We start from the raw sequence: 22803 nt of genomic DNA, 5'->3' as shown, positions 1-22803 counted from the left end.
GAAGGAAGGTCGGTCCATGATTCTTCAGGGGCATGTGAGACTGAGCTTCTGTTGCGTTGGCTGCTTCCTGGGTTTTCCTTGAGTCCCCAGGGTACCAACTTGAGACTTGTCTGTAATTTGCTTGCTAGATGTATTGCTTATTTGTGTCTGATCTTGTTGCCTACAGTCCATATTTTGTGCTACAGCAAAAGGTAGCACATTGGTGGTCTTTTCACAATATGCCTGTATTCTTCCCTATTGTCTGTTATATTTAATGGGTCACTTTCCCTAGTAATTGTTGTCTCTTATCCAAGTTCAAATCTTGGTTCTGTCAAAAGTTCTCAATTTAGTGAAATTTCCCTAAAACTGAAGCTTATTAAGCCTTCAAAGACCTAGACTTGAATTCTGGGTTTGTCACTTATTAGTTGTGTGTCCTTAGGGCAAATGAACAATTTTTATGATCCTGTGGGTCTCTAGTGTGAAATAGGCATAGTAATACCACACACCCTATCTCATAGGGTTTTTTGGTGAGGCTTCTATGAGACAAGGTGTTAAGCATGTTGTAAATCATTGAACACTCTATATATGGTTAAAAGCTTAGCTCTAAGTCTGGTTATTGCCTTTAACTCTAGAGTGACACATGGCCCCATGAGGGTAGACCTGGTAGGAAATGGGATCTGGAATGGTTCCCTGATGGAACTCCTTGGATTGAAGTCAAACCTGATGTATTTAGCCTTTTATTTTTCTTGGTTCTTCATTCTTTCCTTCCCATCCCTGCTCGATTTGACTTGTCCCTCATGATTTGTCTTTAGGGTTGCTATGATGACTAAAAAAAGATGGGCTCCTGATCTCTTGCTGGGGCCTGGAGGGTGGGGACTCTCTCCCAAGAAAAAGTTCCTCCTGCCTTCTCACTCAGTGCTTTCCTGTCCTCCATCTCTTTTTGTCCATCTACCAAAAAAGACCTTAAAGTCTGTGGATAAAAAGCATCCTGTGTGTAATGTGTTTTTTACTCTGTTTTAAAAGAATTCTCATTTAAAATTCCTCTGGCAGACGCCAAACGGTTAGTAATAACCAAATAGTTTTCATTTATCTGACTGAAGTGCAGCTTATAAAATGCAGTCCTAATATTTTACATGGATAAGCAGTGAAAATCTTTTTTATAGCTGAAGAAAGAGAGAAATTACTTACCTAAGATCACACCATGATAGGGTCAGATATAGCAGAAAGACTGCCTGGAAGTCAAGACCATGTAGATTTGAATCTTGTCTTAGATATTAATGACCCTAACAAAGTCAGTTAAACATACTGGGCCTCAGTGTCCCCTGATGTAAAACAGGAGAAATGGATTAGATAAAAGATTTTAAATTTGTAATTCTTGAATTCTTTATCTCTGTCTCTGTCTCTCTCTATGTCCTTCCATGTCTCTGTGTCTCTGTTGCTGTTCTCTTCTTCCTCTTCCTCCTTCTGCTTCTCTTCCTCCTCTTTTCCTTTCCTTCTTTTCTTCCTCATACCAAAGACTCCTTTCATGTTTTTGGTAGTCAAGGATCTTCTGTTTTCTTCATGAAATCAAGAGTGGTGGAAGCATTTATATATTACATGCCAATAGCCACTATGCTAAGTGCTTTACAGACATAATACAATTAACAATATTTGCTTTACATTCTGCAAAACATTTTACAAATTTTATCTCATTTGATTCTCACAACAACCCTGGGAAGTGAGTGGTATTATTGTCCCCATTTTACAGACGAAGAAATTGAAGCAAACAGGTGAAATACCATGCCCAGGATCATGCAGCTTTAAGCTCTGGAGGCTGTATTTGAACTGAATCCTTACTGACTTTAGGCTTAGAGCTCTATATATTATACTGTCTAGCTGTCAGATATCACTTGTGTGTTTTTACATGTATACATTTCTAAATGTGTTTTGGGGAAAAAATCTTTAGAAAGTATATGCTGGTAAACAATATATTCTGTTTCTTGAACTCTATAATTGTGTTACCTCTCCTGATTATTTCTAAAGCTCTGAATAATATTAACTGTATAGGGAGTCTGATTTTTGGGATGGGGGCACATTTTGATAAAATGGAGAAAGTGCCCACAGGTTCAGGGAGAGAGGCCTCAGATCTTGGTTCTGTCATGAAAAACTTAGTGAATGCTTTTAGATTGATCACAACTATTTTGGAGTCCTGAGTTTTCTCCTTTGGAAAATGAGGGAGTGGACTAAACCAAGGACTCTTAATGTGGGAGATTTGTGATTTTAAAAATTGTTTTGATAACTGTATTTGAATTTAATTGCTTTTGTAACTGAATCTATTTTATGCATATAAAATATTCTTCTGAGGAGGGTTCATGAAGCTTAGCCTGCTGAGTCCAAGTCACAACAAAATAAAGAGCTCCAGAAAGAGCCCTTCCAGCTCTATCATCTGAGGCTTCTCTGAAATGAACTTATCAGGGTAGAAAACTGTGCTGGAGAAAGTCTTGAATCCATTCTGGAGAATGATCCTTCCTGACCAGAACTGGCTGTTGGTCTCAATCAACAGATTGTTTACTGAGGGTCCATTCTGTGCATGACCTTATGCTAGTCTCTGACTCAGTGGGACTTGGAGAATTTGGTCTCTGCCTATGTGAGAGCTGACAGACTAGCTGAGGAAAGGATTTCAGTTCTAATTGGAAAGCATTGCTTATATTTCCACTATGTCTAAGGTGTTGTCCTCAGTACTGTGAAGATTTTGGAAGTGAGTTAAGAATACTACAGGTGTTAAGGCAATGTGTGATCACTGTCCACTGAGAGATGTAGATGAGAAGAGCCTTAGGTTAGTTGTGTTCCAAGAGGGCTTTATAGAAGAGATCTTTAAGACAATGTAGGAACTCTTTCTTCCCTATACTATACTTTCCCCTCAGAGGCTGTCTGAAACATTTGGACCTCAGACCCCATTTCTTTACCTGGAAAATGTGTAAGCCAGTGGTTAATCACCAGTTAAGTTCCTCTTTCTACCAGGTCCTATTCTTTCCCATGTTAGAGAAGGAAAATTCATCCACTAATATTATCCTCTGTTCGGCTCTCAGTGCCCTAAGAGAACTTGGGATCCTTAGGGATGGAGCATGACCCTTGGAAGCTTTGCCCACAAATACCAGATGCCCCCTGGTCACATTGGAGGGATCAATGAGAATGCTAGGGCTAAGAGGTCAAGTGGAAGGAACTTCATTGTGACTGGTGGTTTTTGAAGGTAGTTGAGTAGTCACCACCAGTAGTCCCAAGAGAAATCTTGGAACCTGTGAGAACTGTGAAAGTCTCGGTCTCTCAAATAGCTAAAATGAAGAATATCTGTAGCTGAGGCATAAGTGGTAGAGGGTAGGGTGGCAGGCATTAGAATATAGAAGCAAGTCCAATCTCGAATCCAATTGTACGATGTAGAGAAGGCGCTCTGACCTTTGCTTCATCAGAATTAGGGGAGAGGAAAGTAGTCCCAGAGTGCCTTGGGGGACATGACTGACTCTAGGGGGAAATGGTTAGTTCATTCAGCAGTCCAGAAAGTACTAGGTGAAGTGGGTGTTGAGCAGCAGCTGGGGGATCCCAGGAAGAACTAAGCCTTCTGTGTCCCCTTCTTAGTTCCTTGAAGCAAAGGCACATTTGTCTTGGACTAGTTGCAGTCCTGTACCCAACCAAGGATTCACTAAAAGGGGGAATAATTTCTTTAGAAGCTATTAAGCAGATACTAAAGTATTTTTTCTTAGTAATGGTATTCCTTTGGACCTAGGGTGTAAATGTACTGATTTCACCTAGGAGTGAATCCAATCTGCTGAGAGATTTTTCTTTAAAAGAAAAGTTGAGTCCTATTCAGAATAAGATATGAGTAGAAGTTTTTTATATTTAATGTCTCCTTTCCCTATCATTATCAAAGAGTATATTCATACTAAGATTCTTTCCAGAAATTTTTAATGAGACCATATGCCTAGAATGTGAGTGCTAGAAAGCAACTTAACAGATAGTTCTTCTGGTCCAGATTTAGCAACCAAGTCCATAGAGAACCCATGGTCACGCACAGCTAGCTGGTGTCAAAGGACCCAGTTCTCCCAACTCCTAGCCCAGTATTTTTCCAAACACTTTTTGCTGCCTCGTGTTGGATGACATTTTAGATTACATGAATGCTGGTTCTCAGGATCGGTTCTGAGTCACTTTGGAACTTAGACCAATAAATGATTTCACCTTAACTTCTCTGAGAAGACAGGAGGACAGGCATTGTGGGGGCTTGGAGAGGGTCCTGGATTTCAAGTAAGAGTCTCTGACCATTTAAGGACCTTGGACAAACCTTCCCCTTTGGGCCTCCTTTCCCCATCTGTGCAATGAGATGATGTGATGGGATGATCTCTGAGAATCCTTCCAGTCAGAATCCATGATCCTTTGGTGAGAGATGTCTTTCAAAAGTGAATTGTCCTTTATTAAGACTACTGCTCACAAGTATTCAGTGAGGTCTTGAACATTTCAATTTACAATCAAATGGAAGAAGTAAGAACTCCTTGGAAAGTCAGAGATGGACAGGTCTTTTGTTGTAAATTGATAGATGCTAAATTCAGATCCAAATGCTCTTTACTTCATAACCTTTCTGAGAATTTTCTGTTGCTTCCTGATGCTGTCAAGTTCTTCCAGCCTGCTTGTTTCCAATGCACCAGAGAAAAGCCTGGGATTAGCTACTGTTTTGAAAAAGTTTATTAGTCATCTCAGTAAGCAGATGGCCTGACCAGGGCACAGCTGATCTCTAAGGCGTGGTTTTGTGGAGTATGGAGTTGGGGTGGGAGCTTCCATTCTGCTGTATGGGAAGAATTCTTTTTAGTTGGGTCTCTATTTGGAAAGACAAAAAGTTTTCCCATCTTTTAAATCAAGGTGGTTTGGAGATCCCTCATTGGGTTGCTCCGTCACAAAAGAGACATCTTTGAAATGCCGCCAAACGTCTAAGAGTTGAGAATTAAACAGCTTCTTACTTACCACAACAACTTAAGCTATATTTATGCTCTTTGTAAAGAAAGGACATGTTGTGAGCAGCCAAATGGCATTGTGGGCTTGATCTCTATCAGCTTTAGCTTCCTCATCTGGGGAATGGGTAGGATAATAGCACCTACCTCATAGGGATGTTGGGAAGATAAGTTAGTCAATAAGAATTTATTAAGGGTTCACTTTGTACCAGGATGTACTGGGGATTACAAAGGCAAAATCAGTTCATCGAGCATCTCGTATTTCTTATCGGTCAAATGAAATGATCTGTGTAAAGCACTTTGTAAATTCCAAAATGTTCTATAAATTACGTCATTCTATAGATAATCGGTGATCTCCTGGGAGAAAACTTTAAGTCTCCAAAACTTTGTTTTGGAAAAGAAAAGGAACCCACCTTTCTGGCAGAATTCAGGGACTTGTAGAAAGTACTCTTTAGATTGGTTTCTGCTAAGGACCAAAAGAAGCACGTGAACTAATCAACCATTCAAAATAAAAATAGTTGGAGAATTCTAGATGGAAACTAAGTGATAGTGGAACAGTACTTTTTTTTTTTTTTTTAAGAAAAGAGGACTCTTGTTCAAATCCAACCTTGGCGATTTTTTGAATACTCCTTTTCCATATCTGCAAAATGAGGTGGTTGGCTTAGATACCCTCTTAAAGAGTCCTCCCCAATTCTAAATCTATGAAGCTGTGAGAAAACTTGGCCCAGCGTGACTTCATCTTTGTTTTACAGACTTACCTGGAGAATAACTAAAGTGTTAAGGATAGAGGAAAAGGAACAGCACACCCAGTTTTCAAGAAGTGGCATTTATTTTGTATTTGGTTAACTTTTGTTCTAAATATATGTCCTCCCAGTAGAGAGAATCAAGTTCCTTGAGGGTCAAGTCATTTTCATTTTTGTCTTTGTATTTCCAGTACCTCATAAATTGCAGGTATTTAAATATTTGTTTAATTTAGACAAATGTTAGCCACTATCATTACTATTATTATTTGACAGGAAATGGGGTTCACAAAGAAATAGTTAACCTTGTATTTGGGCCATCTAAATAGCTAATAAGAAAACAGCCGGCTAAGACAGAAATTGTGACAATGAATACCTGTCCTATTTCCCCCTTCCCAGAATGATAGATATAATATTTGCAGATTTGGTAGCCATCTATAGGAATGGCCTAAATCTTGTTTGTCTTCTTTGTGCGTAAGAAGGGAGAGAATTTGGAGATTTCCAGAGAGATCTCCTTATGACAACATGTGATGCAGACAAGTAATCTGATTATTTTCTGGGCTCCAGAGAGACTTGTCGCTTTATTGAAAGGTCATAAGCAGAGGGAAGGAAGTGACCTTAGGACTGAATCTCACCATGAGAAAGGAGGAAAAAGAACCAATATTTTTATTCATTGGCAGCTTTGGAAACCTAACTAGGAGAGGGCAGATATTCTAGCCCAACATACCTTTAAAATAACTATGCAGTTGAGCTTAAGTCCCTGAAATATTTTGTTCTTTACTCGAGGAGATTTTTTTTTTGTTTGTTTTTTGAGGCAATTGGGGTTAAGTGACTTGTGCGGGATCATGAAGCTGGTAAGTGTCTGAAGCTGTGTTTGAACTCAGGTTCTCCTAACTTCAGGAGCTGCCCTGGAGATTTTATATCTTTAAGGTTCATAAAAATAATACAGTGACAAACTATCAGAGTTATTTTATGCACTGTGTTGGGATCGTGGATGTAGGACAATAAGACCCAAGTTCAAATTTCATTTTAGACACCCATTGGCTGTGTGACCACAGGCAAATCACAACCTGTCTGCCTCAGATTCCCCCTCTGTAAAATGGGGATAATAATTCCCATCTCCCAGGGTTCTTGTGAAGATCTGATGAGATTATACCTGGCAGATATTTAACATAGTGTCTGGAACATAGTAGGGTCTATATGAATGTCAGTAGTTGTTGTTATTATTAGCTCTAAAATCTGTTCCTCCTTTAAATCTTATAATCTTAATGATTTCATTCAAGTGGATAGTTTCATCTTGCCCATTATTTGGGGAGTCATAGACAAAGCCCTTTCTTTAATCCATGTTGTGGTACACACAAAAATCCCAGGAGGGAAAGTCAGTTATTAAACCTGAGTTCTAGACCCAAGCCATTCCAGAAGTGTTCTGTGACCCTGGAAAAGCCACTTCCAATGTCTCAACTTCAGAATCCCCCAGCATGACGATTCTCCAAGGTCTCTTTCAGCTGTCATGAGTATCCAAGTACATATTACTGTAATTGGAAGATGCCGCCTGGGAGAAATTATGTTCTGACAGATAGAAGAGGTGATTTTTCATGAGCATCTCAAAGCCGCTGACTTCTGCTTATACTTCAACTTCAAGTGTTTACATGTAGATGGAGCTTTGAAAGTGATAGAAAACAGTTTGTTCTCTGTATCAAATGTAAACTCTTATCTGTCTTGAAAGGCCTTCCAGGGTCTGACCTCACTTTCCCTCTCCAGCCTTTTTTTCTTTGCCTTTTAAATGCATTTTTCTGACCCAGTCTCCCTTGTAATAATTAGGGTCCTTGCTTTCTCCTCATCCTTCCTGGGGGGGGTCTTCACTTTTTGTCTGTTTGCCAGAATGAAGTCCCAACACTCAATTCAAGTCTCATCTCCTTTGTGGAGGTTTTAGTGATGAGATGAGCCAGAGAACTTAGCTCCAAGGACCTCATTTCAAATCTGAGCCCTGTTCTTTGACTAGAGTTGGGGAGACAAGTCTTTTTCTCATTCACAAAATGAGAAGTCCATACGTGATCATTGGACCTTTTTAACCCTTGTAGAAGGCTCACTGTCTCCTACTTTAACCTCTACCACATTATTTAATTTGTTCTTAGGATCACAGGTTTAGCCCTGGAAAGGACCAGAGAGATCATCTAATTGAAGTCACTGAAGCTATAAGAGACTCAATGATCTGGCCAAGATCATACAGGGGCATTAATGCTCACCTGTAATAACTGTAAATGTTTCTACTTTTCCACAAGGTGGGTCTTGCTTCCTGATCCAGAAGTATAAGATGTCAGGAACTATTGATGACCTCCTCCTTCTGTTATCATCTATAGCCTGGGCCTGAGTCCACAAGCAGTCTGTCTGTTCTAGGATATGCTGATTGTGTAAGCAAGTTCCCCCAGGAAACCCATCCTTGATTACCTCTGAAGATGAAGTCTGAGTCCTGGCCCCATCCAAATCATTTTGGACTCATCCCAGTTAGTGAGGGTTCTCCAGGACAGTTGGTATCCAGCTCCTTTTATACACAGAAGAGTCACACACACCTCATAAAATTCTATTAATAAGGTGCATTATGATTCTGTGGTCTGAACTGTTTTAAGGGTTAGAGTTTGACTCAGGCCCTGTGGCTTGGGGTAAAGTTCCTTGGTGCCTATTACTCAGCTCCTCTGTTTTTTAACTAGGGATAACCTTGAAATAACCTGAAGATAGAATAACACTCTTGGCTTCCTATAGAACTGACCTCTGACTCCTGTGAAGTCATAAGCCTCCTTGTTACCTTGGAAACCACAACTTGTGCTCCTGAAGTGATTCTGTGGGGAGACAATTTTTTTTCTCCTTCTTGGGTTCACTTTTCCGGGGGTCTCATAAAATCAGGCTTCAAGCTCTTGTTGATGGCTGCTTTGGGAATTAATTCTACCTTCAGTTAAAGTTTAGGAGATATTCTGAGACCCTCTCCCAAGAAAACTGAGTCACCTTGCATTCAATCCTTGGCAATGTCTCTGGTTTCATCTGCCTAAGATCAACAACAGAGTCCCTCGACAGAGTCCCAAGGAAGCTCTGAGTTGAGGGAAGGTGAGTCATTGGGAAGTAATTGGTTCATTCCTTGAGTGCAGTGAAGACAAGGCTGGTGTCAAGCTGTGTTGAGCTTTTGATTAAGAAATACCCTGGAATCTGCTGGTTTGTGCTTCACTACCTCCAGGAGGGCATTCCAAAGGAAGGGAGGTCGGGTGAGTGAGCACCGACATGTTAATAATTCAAGATTGTTGTCTTGAATGGAAGGGAGAATGAAGGTAAAGGAAAAGGAAGGGAGCCTTGCCTTCTAGGGAAGGCACTGGTTAATTCTGAAAGAGAGAAGGGCTAGCAGTTTTTCAGTCTTTCTGTGATGGCAGGGAGAGGGACCATTCTAAAAATAATTTTTGGATTGGTATGGGAAGTTGTGCTGGCTAACTCCAGGAAGTGGAGTTAGGCTTGTTATCAAGAGGCCTGGGTTCAAATTCTATTCCTTATTTACTTATATCAACTGATGTTGAATAAGTAACTTCTTTGATTTAGTCCAGTTTCTTAAGCTGTTAAATAAGGGAGCTGAAAGTTCTCCCTTTTCTTTCGCTTTGAAGCCTAGTAGTGTTTTTGAGAGAAATACTCAATCAGGAGTCAGGGCCTAAGCCTAGACTAGAAGGGATGAAAAGAAACAAAATAAGATCTAAAAGGGGAGTTGGCAAAGGGGGTGCCAAATGAGGCTTTAGGAACATTGGGGTAGAATATGAAGAATCCTTTCTCTCTGTAGCAACTGGGGACTGGGCTCTGGGAAGGAGAGGAGTTTATTCTAGTCCCAAGCTCCCAATTATTTTTCACCATCTCCTGATACGTCCCATACCAAGTCAAAGATTGGAACGAATATTGGCAGCATGCAGAGTGTTCCATTTCTGACCAGAGGTTCTGGGTTCAGATCCCAGTTATATAAAACATCTAATTTATTTAGGCTTCAGTTTCAGCATATATAAGGTGGAGGAATCAGACTAGATAATACCTAAAATCTCTTGTTGCTTTGAAATAAGTGAGTTTGACTGCTACCATAAGTCATTTACCTCCTAGCCTCAGTTTCCCTATCTTTAAAATGGTGATAGAGTAGCCCTAATGCGTTTGGAGGATCAGATCTCATAAGGTTTGGAAAGTACTTTGGAGAATTTGAGTTTATTATTAGTATTCCATTCTTGTCATATTTAATGATAATTATCTTGTTACTGGTGATCAGGAATTCACATTTATATAGGGATTTGCAAAGTACATTCCTTTTAGCAATTGTGAACAGTATTGTCACAGTCTGTTTTACAGATGAGGCAAGTCATTTTGAGCCTCAATTTCCTATTTGTATAAGAAGGAAGATTGGATTAAAAAATCTCTAAAGTTCCCTCTTTAGTGTTGTTAGTTTGAATTGTGCCTCTGATATATGTTTGCTGTATGACCCTGGGCAGGTCAGTTGCCCCAGCTAACGTTTTCAAACCCCAATAACTTGTTGTTGATCTGCATTGGTAGAGGGGGCTTCCACACTGGGAATCCCCTGAACCAATGCAGTGATAGGACTGATTACTCCCCCTATATACACACATGCCAAATGATACAGTTTCTACATATAGTTAAAATAACTAACATTTTTGTAGCACCTACTTTGTGCCAGGCATTGTGCGGAGCACTTTACATATATTATCTCATTTGACTCTAGTAGCAAACCTGGAAATGTGTGCTGTGATTATTTTATAGAATCAAAAAAACCAAAAACAAAAAACAGACATACAAGTTAAGTGACTCGTTCAGGATCATATAGCTGGGAAGTTTCAGAAGGCAGATCTGAATTCAGTTCTTTTGGTTCCAGGCCCAGCATTTTTCCACTGTGTCTTCCAGCTACTGATTGAAATTCACTATTAACTTTGCTTGAGGAAGCTAGGTGATTCAATGCATAGAGTACTGAGCCTAAAATCAGGCTTATTTAATCTTAATCTGCCTCGATTTCTCAACTGTAAAACAGGAAAATAATAGCAATTCCATCCCAGGGTGGTTGTGGGAATTATTGAGATAATATGTGTACAGCACCCAGCACATAGTAGATACAATGGAAATGTCTATTTCCTTTTCCTTTCTCACTCCCCCTTCCCCAAATCTCCTTTGGATGTAAGTTAAGAGGAACCTGCTCTGTTCTGACGCTCTGCTTCGGTGGGGGTGGGGGCTTTGGAGTTCCTCTGGATCTCATGCACAGAAGACCTCACAGGGTTCCCACCTGGAATTTACCTGTGTGTCACTTAAGCAGCAGCCACGTTAGGGGAAAATCACAGAGACATAATTGTCTCCTGTGGGGTCAAGGGACTGTAGGGCTTCTGAATGAGGTGTTTATTCCCAATGAGGTGTTCCTTACTCACATACTAAACACACACACACACACACACACACACACACACACACACCCCAACAACTGGGAAAATCCTCCCACATTTAAGTCACTGAGGCACCGGGCAAGAGAGACTTAAGGAAAATTCCATTCACAAGAACCTCTCTCCGATGTTTGGTTACACATGTCAGTGTCTGGAGTGAAAAAAAAAAAAGCTGGGATGTTGTTGGCAACTGCGGTGCCAGTCTGCCCTATTTGCTAATCGGGGCAGAGTTTAAACCCAAATCAATTTTTCTTCTTCAAAGTTTGAGCCTTGACAGGGCTTTGTAACTTGCCTCTCCCCTCTCTGGCTCAGCCAGTAAATAGCTCGAGTGCCAAGAGCTTACTCAATCCCCGTGTTAGTGACACTGCAGGCTTCTGTCCAGGGCTCTCTGCTGGCCTTCTCCTCCCTTTCCCCTCAGGTCCCCCTTTCCTGAGTGTAGCTGCTTGAGAAATCGCACCTTCCCACAGGAGTCCATATAAGGAAGGTGCTTGGAGACTGGATTCTCAAGCTCCACAGGAACCAGAAGCCAGTGTCCTCAGAGGCATGTATCTCCCAGCTAGCCAACATCTTCTGCTTTAGTCATAAAATCCTAGAATGTGGGAGCTGGAAGGGACCTTAGAAGAGGGAGAATGTGGGAGAAGGGACCTTAGAACAGAATAGGTTAGAGAGGAAGGGATCTAGAATATAATATAGAATCAACTGTAACATGTCAGAGCTAGAAGGGACCTTATAATAACAACAATAACATAATAGCTAGCATTTCTGTTGTCCTTTTAGGTTTGTAAATATAATCTCATTTAAGTCTAAAGGTAGGTACCATTATTCCCATTTTACAGATGAAGAAACTAAAGTGCACCAAGAGGTCTCACAACTGTAAATGGTTGTCTTAAACAGGAATTGATCAGTCAGGTCTTCCAAAGGATAAATCATTGTTTTGGGTCTTTGGTGCTCTATCTATAAAATGAAGGGTTTGATTTTTATAATCAAGGGTTCTGATAAAGACCTCATTTCTAAAAATATGTAGAGAATTGACTCAGATTTATAAGAATTCAAGCCATACTCCAATTGACAAATGGTCAAAGGATAATAAACAGACAATTTTCAGGTGAAGAAATCAAAATCATTTCTAGTCATATGAAAAGGTGCTCTAAATCATTACTGATCAGAGAAATGCAAAGTAAGACAACTCTGAGGTACCACTACACACCTCTCAGATTGGCTAAGATGACAGGAAAAGATAATGGTGAATATTAGAGGGGATGTGGAAAACCTGGGACACTGATACATTGTTGGTAGAGTTGTGAATAGATCCAGCCATTCTGGGGAGCAATTTGGAACTATTCTCAAAAAGTTATGTGCATACCCTTTGACCCAGAAGTGTTACTACTAGGCTTATATCCCAAAGAGATCTTAAAGGAGGGAAAGGGATCCATCCGTATGTGCAAAAATGTTTGTGGCAGCCCTGTTTGTAGTGGCCAGAAACTGGAAACTGAGGGGATGCCCATCAGTTGGAGAATGGCTGAATAAATTGTAGTATATGAATGTTATTTATGTTCATGTTCATGTGGTTACGAATGTTACTGTTCTGTAAGAAATGACCAGCAGGATGATTTCAGAAAGGCTTGGAGAGACTTATATGAACTGATGCTGAGTAAAAAGAACAGGACTAGGAGATCTTGTTACTGTATACAGTGAAGATTATATGATGATCAATTCTGATAGACATGGCTCTTTCCAACAATGAGATGACTGATCCAATGATCTTTGATAGAGAGAGCCATCTATATCTGGAGAGAGGATTGTGGGAACTGAGTGTGGACCACAACATAGTATTTTCACTCTTTTTGTTGTGGTTTGCTTGAATTTTCTTTTTCTTTTTTCTTTTTTTCTTTTTGATCTGATTTTTCTTGTGCAGCAAGATAATTGTATAAACGTGTATGCCTATATTGGATTTAACACATATTTTTACCATGTTTAACATATATTGGATTACATGCCATCTAGGGGAAGGGGTGGGAGAAAAGGGGGAAAAATTGGAACACAAGGGTTTTCAAGGGTCAGTGTTGAAAAATTGTCATTGCATATGTTTTGAAAATAAAAAACATAAATAAAAAAATAAAATGAAGGGTTTGGATTAGGTAGTTTCCAAGTCCCCTTCCAACAATGTCCTATATTCCAAGGCTGTAGATGGTATAAGAATGCTAGACTCTGTCCAGTTTAGATCAAGAAGATCTGAATTCAAATCTTGTCATAGATAACATTTCTGTGTGACCCTAAATAAGTCCCCACATGTGGGATGACTGAGCAGAAGGCCCTATAGTAGGTAGCCAGAGACAAGTAGAAGTTGGGCATTCTAATTCCAATTTGGGGCTTTCGAAAAGAGATTGCTATGGGCTGGGTTGGTCACAAGTAAAGGCATCACAGGAGGCCATGAGTTTGTGTTTCAAGGTTAGTAAGAATATTCTGGGCATAAGGGATCACTGAGAAAAAGCAAGGAGATGGTAAAATACAGGCGTGTTTGAGATAAATGAGACTACTCAAGGCTTTGGAGTGGAGGGAAGAATTAGAAGATGAGGTGAGAGGAACAGAGTGGGCCACCAGATTGCAAAAAATAAATACCTTGTGTGTCAGATGAAAGGACTTTAGATTTTACTCTTTGGACAATGGCATCTCATCTGTGAAAAACAACATTGAAGAGAGTTTAATCTGGCTGTATCATGTGACTTGTGCATGATGGTGAGGTTAAGGTCAACAAGGATTGTGGTATTTGGTCTAACGAATAGAGAGTCAGTGACACATTTTCCTTACAACTTGCTTCCTTTACTTTTCCACCCCTTACCATCTCCTACTTAGAGAAAGACAGCAGAGGCATCCAATAAATAGTTATAGAAAAGTAGCCTCTGGGAACTCTCCAAATCTGAAACCACAGTTATAATTCAGCTCTACTCAGCAAATATGTATTAAGCTGGGACTATTGTCCCAGGTGCTGGGACAAGCTGCTGCTAAGACAGAGACTGTAACTTGTGGAGTTTGTAGGGGAGGATAAAACCAAAATAATGATAATTAGAACATGCAATATTATGTGATAAATAGAGAGCTGTCCCAAAAGTAGGACACTTGGTGGGGAGATCAGGAAAAGCTTCTTGGAGAAGGTGGCTTTTTAAGTCGAGCAGGACTCCTACCTTTTGATGCATCTTGGCTCTGTGGTCCAGAGCAAGTCCCTTCCCGGTGCTCTAGGCAACCAGTTATAGTAATGGTGCCATCTTATATTGGTAGAGAGAGTTTCCTGAATCGGTTTCAGTCTCTTAGAGTTTGGCACAAATGAAACTGGTGGTGAAAGTGAAAGATGATGTTCAAGTTTAGGAAGCCATGTCTAGGAAAGTATCTATTGTACTTTGTGAGGTTGTGAGGGAGGGGGAGAAGCAAAGACATACTCGAAGAATGGAACAAAGAGAGGAGAAAGGGCAGGTAACATGGCAATGGACAAGGTGGGGACAAGAATCTCCATTCAGGCATGTGGAGTTTGATATTTGCCCACTGCCTGCTATTGATTTTAAAGGTGAGATTTTTTTTTTCTAGCTAGAGCTAGAGCTAATATCTAAAAGGGCTTAGCATGCTGGACACCATTCCTCTAAGGCAGCTCTCACCTGACAGGATTCGATATGAATCCAGTATATCCAGGTTTGTAATATGTTGATTTCTTCTCAGTTTAACTGCTTAGTTTATGATAACTGTGTCACCCAGACTTAGAAAGTGGGGGACAAGTTACTTTTCCTTTTGGGGACTGTTACTGCCCCTCAGTGGGGTAGGGGGGAGTCAGACTTGCCCTCAGTGAGGAGAGTACCATTTATTCCTGGAGAAGATGGAATAGGATTAGCAGAGGAGGAGATGACCAATGAGATCCAAGATCTCTTGGCCAAAAAATCATTTTGCATTTTGGAAATCAAAGTATATCCAGGGGAATCTTATTTATCTGACCTTGCTTAGAAGGGTCCACAGAGGTGAATTTTCTCTCAAGCCAAGATTGTTTAAATTTTAAGCATTTTGGATAAGGTATTTTTTCTAATGAATCATTCACTTTCCTGACTTCTTAAATATAGGGTGATGAACATTATGGAATCTTTTCTTGGTTTCTGGGGGCCTTCAACATGAAAATGAAGGAATGGATCGGGCTAAATTACAGTGAATAATCCCTTCAGTGCCTATGAGAAGCAATTTGCCCCTACACAAAATGTCCCCAGACTGATTTATATAGTTTTTATTCCATTTCCCTCAGTGTGAGATTATCATCTATTTCTTTTCTTATAGTATGTCTGGTATTCATCTTCCCTCATCCTTCTTTGGTGATTTTTCTGTTCATCATATAAATGTACTCAACTCTGAGGAAGAGTAAGACAAGCAAGCATTATAATCCCTGCCTTCTAGGAGGTTACATTCAAATGGAAGAAAACACGAACGTGTGAACCGTGTGTGAAGTATGAGTAAATTGGCTAAAGAGTCCTCTCTGTAGAAAAATTCCTCCCCAGAATGGAGGGGTTCTCCTATAACTAATGAACTTTGTGACTATTTCAGATGGTCTGAAGCTTCCTCCCCACTATCCCTCTCTTTAGTTCCTTCTAGGATTTTGTCCATATTCTGGATAATTAAAGTTATCAGAAGCCTGGTAGTTGGAGAAGTGGGGCATTCTGTACTAATAAATTAAACATACTTTCTGTAACCATGACAAGAAGCTTGATGCCTTGAGAGAATGAATATCTGTAGTTTATGATACTTGATATTTTCTTTGTTCCTAGGAGTTTAGAATTTGAGAATGGCTTGGGAAAGACCATACTAATGAATCTAGTCCAACCAGCCAAACCAAATCTTCTCCCCTAAATTTCCTTCATTGCATATTTCCTCATTGGGTGGGGAGAAGTGAGAGAAATAATTGGGAAGAATTGTTTTTTTGGATAGTGGATTGTTTGAAATGTGTCCCAGGCATCCAAAGTCAAGGATTCGGTGGAGCCCTTTATACTTCCACTTTCTACATAGAGAATCAGTGTTTGTTTTCTAGAATTGAGAGAGACGTAGCCCTTGGTTTCTCAAAGGGGAAGTTGCCAGAAACGGAACTATAATTCTGTTTAGACGCAAAGACTTTATACAGTGTGTACAGCTTGAGAGGGAACTTAAGAGAGAAGACGAACATTGAAGTTGTTTTTTTTTTTGTTTTTTTCCACAGAGGAGGGAACAAGGAAAGTCACACAGCTGGGACTAGAACTCAAATTTCCCAACTCTGGGCTCTATGTTCATTCATTTAGTTCTTTTCAAAATATTCAGCTTGATCCTTGCACCCAAATATTTTGGCATGATTTAAGTTTTATGCCCTTCCCCCCCCACTCCCATCTTCCTTTTCCCCTTTCCCCTTCCTTCCTTACCCTATATAATGTAAGTGGCTCAGACCCTGTTTCACAAAAGGGGAACTAACTCAATACAGAAAATATGACTTACCCCAAATTTTGCTCTGAATCAGTAATGGTCAGGAGTAGACCCTAGTGGCTACTGATTCACCATCAGGTTCCGAGGCTTCTGTGTTCCACCATTTCCTAAACTGCTTAACTGACAACATTTCCACCAGAGGATTGTAAGAAAGAGAACTGAAAGATTTTCACTAAAGTAAAACCTTACTGGTGCTGATTGTGCTCATTCTGGGTCAGGTTAAAATTGAGCCCTTTCCACTATCTGTGAGGAGAGGTTTATTAGCTAAGACTTGTAGTATAAAACGAGAAGAAGGCCTGAATTATTTGAACAAACATCTTGGAAACTCTTTAGGCACCTGATGAGGCAGAACAGGTGCCAGGAGTTGTAAATAGAAATAGTTTGGGGAGAACAATAAATTGAAAAAAAATATATGAAAATATCATAATATCACGATAGAGATTGTTTGTGACATGGAACAACCATGACAAGACATCCATCTCAGATTACAAAGTTATGCTATAATGTTAATTAACAAGGGGAAAGATGAGTTCCCTATAGAATTCATCATTAACCAGGAGGAAGGAGCCATTAGGGGGAAGACTATAAAGTGGAAAGTACCTTACAACTCACTTGGTCCTGAAAAAGATTCAGCAAAAATCTTCATCATAAACACATCTCTTATAGAGGAAATGTATCGTTGGGGGTTTCTCTGGGGAGGAGGGGAAATACCAGGGAAGAGTCAGGGAAATAAAAGATGTGTATTGAAATATTGAGACTGTCTTAAAGATATTCTGAGAAAACTTGGTTCACATCTGGGCTTAACAAAACAGAAAGACGGTGTAATTTTTTCACCCAGTATAATGTGAGTTCTCTGACAATGGTGATTATTTTATTTCGGTCTTGACATCCATTAATGAAAGCATGTTGATCAGGGTAGGGAAAGGCACAAGCAGAATCTAATCTTCATGAGGGTGAAGACCCTTTCTCATTTATCCTTTAATTTCTCCACTTTTTTTCAGGGTGCTCTGCCCCCAGCAGGTGCTTATAATCTTTCTGGATTGAATTGGGTACATCTTAGATTTGATTAATTTGATTAATTCAGAGAGGCTTTCTCCCTCACTTTGTATATAACCTAGGAGGTACTATGGTCTATCTTGTGTCTGTGTCTATCTTGGGTAATGGATTCCAAAGCAGATGATATCAGTGGGATGTCTTGAAGGTGTGTGGTGGTTGGGGAAGGAGGAGAGTGGATAATTGTTTCTTTTCTTTTTTTCCAATGATGTAAATTCATCTACTGTATTCTTGTTCTGAGGTACCTGGAGTCAGAGTAGGACTAAATTCAGATGGGATAGGAAGGGATCCTGCATTTATAGAAACATGAAAGAGATGTGATTAAGATGCCCTTAATACAAATTTCTGAATTGATTGACATAATGGAAGGATGCAGATAAAGGTGGATGATCATCTCTTGTCAGGGGATTCCTATTGTTCTAAGTTGGGATCTTCTGTGGTGGGTACTGCACCTTACTCTCAGGATGGGGAGAGGTTAGAAGAATTGGGTCAGGTCTCTCTTATTTGAATGTTATTTCCTTCTGGAGTCCTCGGAAAGGTGACTGAGGAGTATGCAGACCATTAGAAAATTGGGAAAGTGTGATAGAGTAAAAGAGGAGTCAGAGGTCAAATCCCAGGTAAATTTTATACAAGCCTCTGATCTGGAAAATGGGGATGATAATAATAATGCCTGTGGTACGTATCTTGAGATTTTTGTGGCACAAATGAGATCATTGTGTTTGATGCACTTTGCAAAATTTAAATTGCTATAGAAATGTTAGTTTTACAGGTTCATACACATATAAATGAATGCACAGGCAGAAATGATGTCATCCTCCCCCTTTCCTCTTTTTTTTTTTTTTTTTTTTTTAAGCTACAGGCAAACTGCACGTGGATCTCCAAAGGCACAGCCAAGATTTTTAAAGCTTAATACTGGTCCCCCACCTAGTGCTCAAAGGAACAGCAGCCTCTGATTTCCCCATTGTAATAGTACAATATGTCTTGTGGAGGCTGCCACAAAATTTAGGATTATAAATAAGATTGAACCCCCAGGGTCAGTCTGCAACAGTCCAGAAATACCTGCACCCACAGAGAGAGTGGGTCTCAGAAGAATGTTCCAATTCAGGCACCTGAATTGAAAAGGAGCCCAGTTATCAGGAGAGGAGTGGAAGGAGACAGTTGAAAAACTCAAGGTCTTTTTTTTCCTACATTTTAGAACATCACCTTCTACCTCCAGTTACTACTACCCGTTGGTCTTGGGGAAGGCAAGCAAGGCCAGAATTCACCTTATACTAATAATAGTTCATTTGTATTTCTAGAACCCAAGTGCTTTGCATCTTTTTGCTCTTTTTTGTTTCTTACTCTGGCTCCTTTTGGTCCACCATTCTAGTATTCTTATATCCATTTTACAAATTGGAAAAATCCATAAAGATTAAAATTGGGAAGTACCTCGGAATTGGGAAGTATTTTGAAGTGTTATCTAGATTTCTATCAGAGGCTTAGCACATTTTTCTGTTAAATATCAAACAGGTTCTGCATTGAAATTCCTATTAATTACATACTGGTCCAAAAGTCATTCCTCCTTTTCTCCCTCCCTTTCTCCTTCTCTTCATCCCTCTTTTTCCTCCTTCCTTTTCTTCTTCTCTCCTTTTCTCCATCCCTCTCTTCTTCCTTTCCTCCCTTCCTCCTATTTTTATAGACTGGCTGGCTCTCTTAGTCTTTTTGAGGATGGAAGTGCTGTGACCACTCACCTCATCTATAAAATGAGGATAATAATAGCACTTACCTCCCAGGGTTATGGATGAAATGAGATAATAATTGTAGAAAAGGACTTTGCCCAGTACTTGGTACACAGTAGGCTCCATATAAACGTTAGCAATTATTAACTTGCACTGAGACTTTTGGAAGCCTCCCCCCAACCCTTTGCTAAAGGAAAATCACAACTCTCACTTGATTTTTGGATGGAATGAGCAGATCTTGGCCATTTAGACAGTTTTCTCCTTTCTTTCTTCCCCTTTGCGATTTAAAGTAGAACAGATTGTAAGGGAGGAGTGGCCTTTAACCAGCTCCAACTACCAGCTTCTTTTGATTTATCAGTTTCTGCTTTTCAGATGCTTGGTAGACATTTCCTGGTTTTCTTTAGTTTTCATATCAGTAATCAGTCTTGACTTTCATTTCCTGCCTGAAATAAGCAAAGGAATGAGAGCCTTTTGGTATGGCTTAAGAGATTAGCAAATGTAATATATGTATATATCTCTATACATATGTACACAGATACATAAATCTGTCTCTACACTATGGCTTGCAGGGGCTGAGTTAAATTTTTATTTATACATAAAACATTTACATGTAAACATTTATATACTCATGTATACATACAAATTATCTATAAATATATAGTATTCATAGTGTACTACAGAATACATATATGATATGATTATTTTACACGCACATATTATATGCATGTTTGCATGTATAAATTTAATTTGGGACTCCAGATTAAAAGGATTTCCTTGCAGAGAAGAGGACTGGGATCATTACCAGCAGATCCAGTGGAATGAGTATCTGAGCTCCAGAAAATGACATTGAGGACTGTTATTTTCGGCAACTATGGTGGAGAGACCGAGCTATTTAGTCATGTGTTTTCCTCTAAAAAGCTGAAGGCTGGTCATAAAACCTGAGCAAAAGGATTCTGTTCCAAAGGTTAACTCTTTGGCAATGTCAAGATAACTATTATTTGATTGATGGGTCAGGAGCGATACTTGTGTAAGGCCATTTAGATGGTTAGTGGCAAAGGTAGGTCTACCACGCAGATCTTAGTTTCTAGGATAGTAGAGCTAAGAACTGGTCAGCAATCATTTATTAAGTACCATACATTGTTTAATTTCCCCTTAGATTTTTTTTTAAACTGTGACTTTTTGTTTTCCCATGACCTTTATTTCATTACCTATATACATCCCTTTTTATCCTATTCAGATAGCTGATCTCTATAACAAAGTCTGCATTTCTGCAAAAATTAACATATAAGTCCAGCATGTCAATGTGTGCAGTGTCCTGTATCCTTGGTCCTTCACTTCTGCTGGGAAGTAAGGGAGGTACATAACTTTTTTCACTAATTTTCAGGACCCAGACTGGTCATTGCAATCCTATAACAAAATTCAGTTTGTTTTGTCAACGTTCTTTCCGTTTCTAATTATTGGGTCTATTGTGTTTCTGGTTTTTGCTTATTTCCCTCTTCATTAGTTCCAATATTGCCCTACATTTTTCCTTTGAATCTTTTCTTACTACACTTTTTTTTTCTGTTACAGTCTTGTAGCCCAACTCATTTCTCCATTTCCCAATCGATGGGCAACTGTTTTGTTTCACATACTTGATGACCATAAGAAATGTTGCTGATTTCTTCTTTGGGGTTGTGGGGACCTTTCTTTCTGCCCTCAACCTCATAAAGTCTTCATTTTAAAGAGGAGGAAATTAAACCCAGAGTTAGAAAAGTCTTGTTTGACATCACACTTTTAGGCAGGACTGGGGTAAGAGACATAGAAGTCCCTTGTCAGAGCTGAAAAGGACTACAGAGGAGGTAGGGGACTAGGGGAAGTCCTTCTCTCTGGTGGGCCTCAGTTTTTTCATCTGTAAAATAGGGAGATTGGACTAGAGAGTCCCCAAGGCTCCTTCCAGATTCAATGCTGTGATTGGTTGACCTCTGACTCTGTCTCCTTCTTTGCAAAGTGTGGGTGTTAGTATTTAGGGCAGGAACAGCTGCCTCTCTGGCTTTTAAGTGGAGACCAGAATGAAAGTGTTTTTGGAAAGTTATTATGCAAACAGACTCACAACAGGTGCTTTCCCTTTCTCTTGGGTTGCTCTGTAGTTTCTGGTTAGCTCTTGAAGCCCCTGTCTTCTTTTGTCTACACAAAGCATATTTTGTGATGTCATTTCTGTGGGCCTGAGTTTTGAGAATCTCCAGGCGCCTGCTTGGTGTTGTCTAATTTTGTTGTATTTTATAATTATACATAAAATTATAATTATATGCCATATAATTATATATTATACATTTTTCTATTAAAGGGGATGTGAGCCTGGGTTATACAGGATTTCAATCTGAAGTCTTCCTGGCAGAGTCAATACTCTAGCTTATATGTCATGCTTCCCATCATAAGCTATAAAACCAGGATTAGCACCCAAGACCTCTGGCTTTAAATTCAATGCAATAGACATTTAGTAGTCACTAACTATATATCAGGTATTACATTAACTTCAGCGTTCCTTTTGCAATTCCTTGTGACCCCTTTTTCCAGCTCCTGGGGTATAGCCATCATTCCAACAAGGAACTGAAGGTACTCATTCAGGAGCAGGATGATTTGCCTCCACTCACCCACCAAAAAACAGAGGCCTAACCGAAGCTGAAATTCAAAGCTTCTGCATCTATAGCTATGATTTTCCAATAAACTGCATTGTTCCCTGTGGCTGATGAATATTAGGATGGAAGGACATTTGATTGTGTAGACTGAGGCTCTCTTTCTGATGTTTAAGATGAGTGTCACCTTAGCAAGTCATCATCTCATCTCCCTGGACTTCAATTATCTCAACAAGAAAATGAAACAGTTGGCCCAAATGGGCTCTTCCCAAGTCCTGGGCATCCCTGGGAAGGATTAGATTGGTTTCAATTCAATAAGCAATTATTAAGGACCTACTGTATGCCCATTATTAACCATCCTTGGATAAGGAGGCGAACAACCTAGGATAGTGGAAAGAACACTCATCTGGGACTGTTAGCCCTGCCTCAGTGACCCTGAGGCCCGTAGCTTCTCCCACTTCACACCTTCCTTTCCTTTTCTCTGACATGATGAAGTGGAACTGGATGATTTTTTGAAGGGTAGCTCATATTCTAAGTCCCTTCGAGCTCCAGTATTCCATGTTCTAAGTCACTTTGTTCCAAGATCCCTTCCATCTTGGACAGTCTGTATTTTCAAGATCTTTTATTTTCTATTTTCTTAAATCCCTCCCACTTCTAACATTTTATATCCTAAGTTTCTGGGTCTTAATATAACATTCTCAGGCCCTGTCTAGGGCCTGATATATTCATTCTCGAGTTCTATGGGGCTCAATTCTGAGCTGAGCCCAGAAGGGATGAAGATTTGAGCCGTTGGTGGTTGAGGG

General features: G+C 39.8%; 1 protein-coding gene across 2 annotated transcripts in view; it reads left to right on the top strand.

Annotated features, from left to right (window-relative positions):
* Nucleotides 1-22803, top strand: part of SLC6A6 (solute carrier family 6 member 6) — a 137852-nt gene that overhangs the window by 21819 nt on the left and 93230 nt on the right. Inside the window, exon 1 of one of the 2 annotated variants that reach the window (XM_031955809.1) lies at nucleotides 8444-8791. The exons of the other annotated variant lie outside the window; for it this stretch is intronic. The gene's annotated coding sequence lies outside the window, so the exon portion shown is untranslated. Of the gene's footprint in view, nucleotides 1-8443; nucleotides 8792-22803 lie in introns of those variants that run through there. 2 annotated transcript variants of the gene reach the window in all.

The sequence above is a fragment of the Sarcophilus harrisii genome, chromosome 1 (assembly GCF_902635505.1).
Source record: "Sarcophilus harrisii chromosome 1, mSarHar1.11, whole genome shotgun sequence".
In the NCBI taxonomy this organism is placed as follows: domain Eukaryota; kingdom Metazoa; phylum Chordata; class Mammalia; order Dasyuromorphia; family Dasyuridae; genus Sarcophilus; species Sarcophilus harrisii.
Note: the sequence above shows the minus strand (reverse complement) of the source record. Positions and strands in the feature narration are given on the sequence as shown.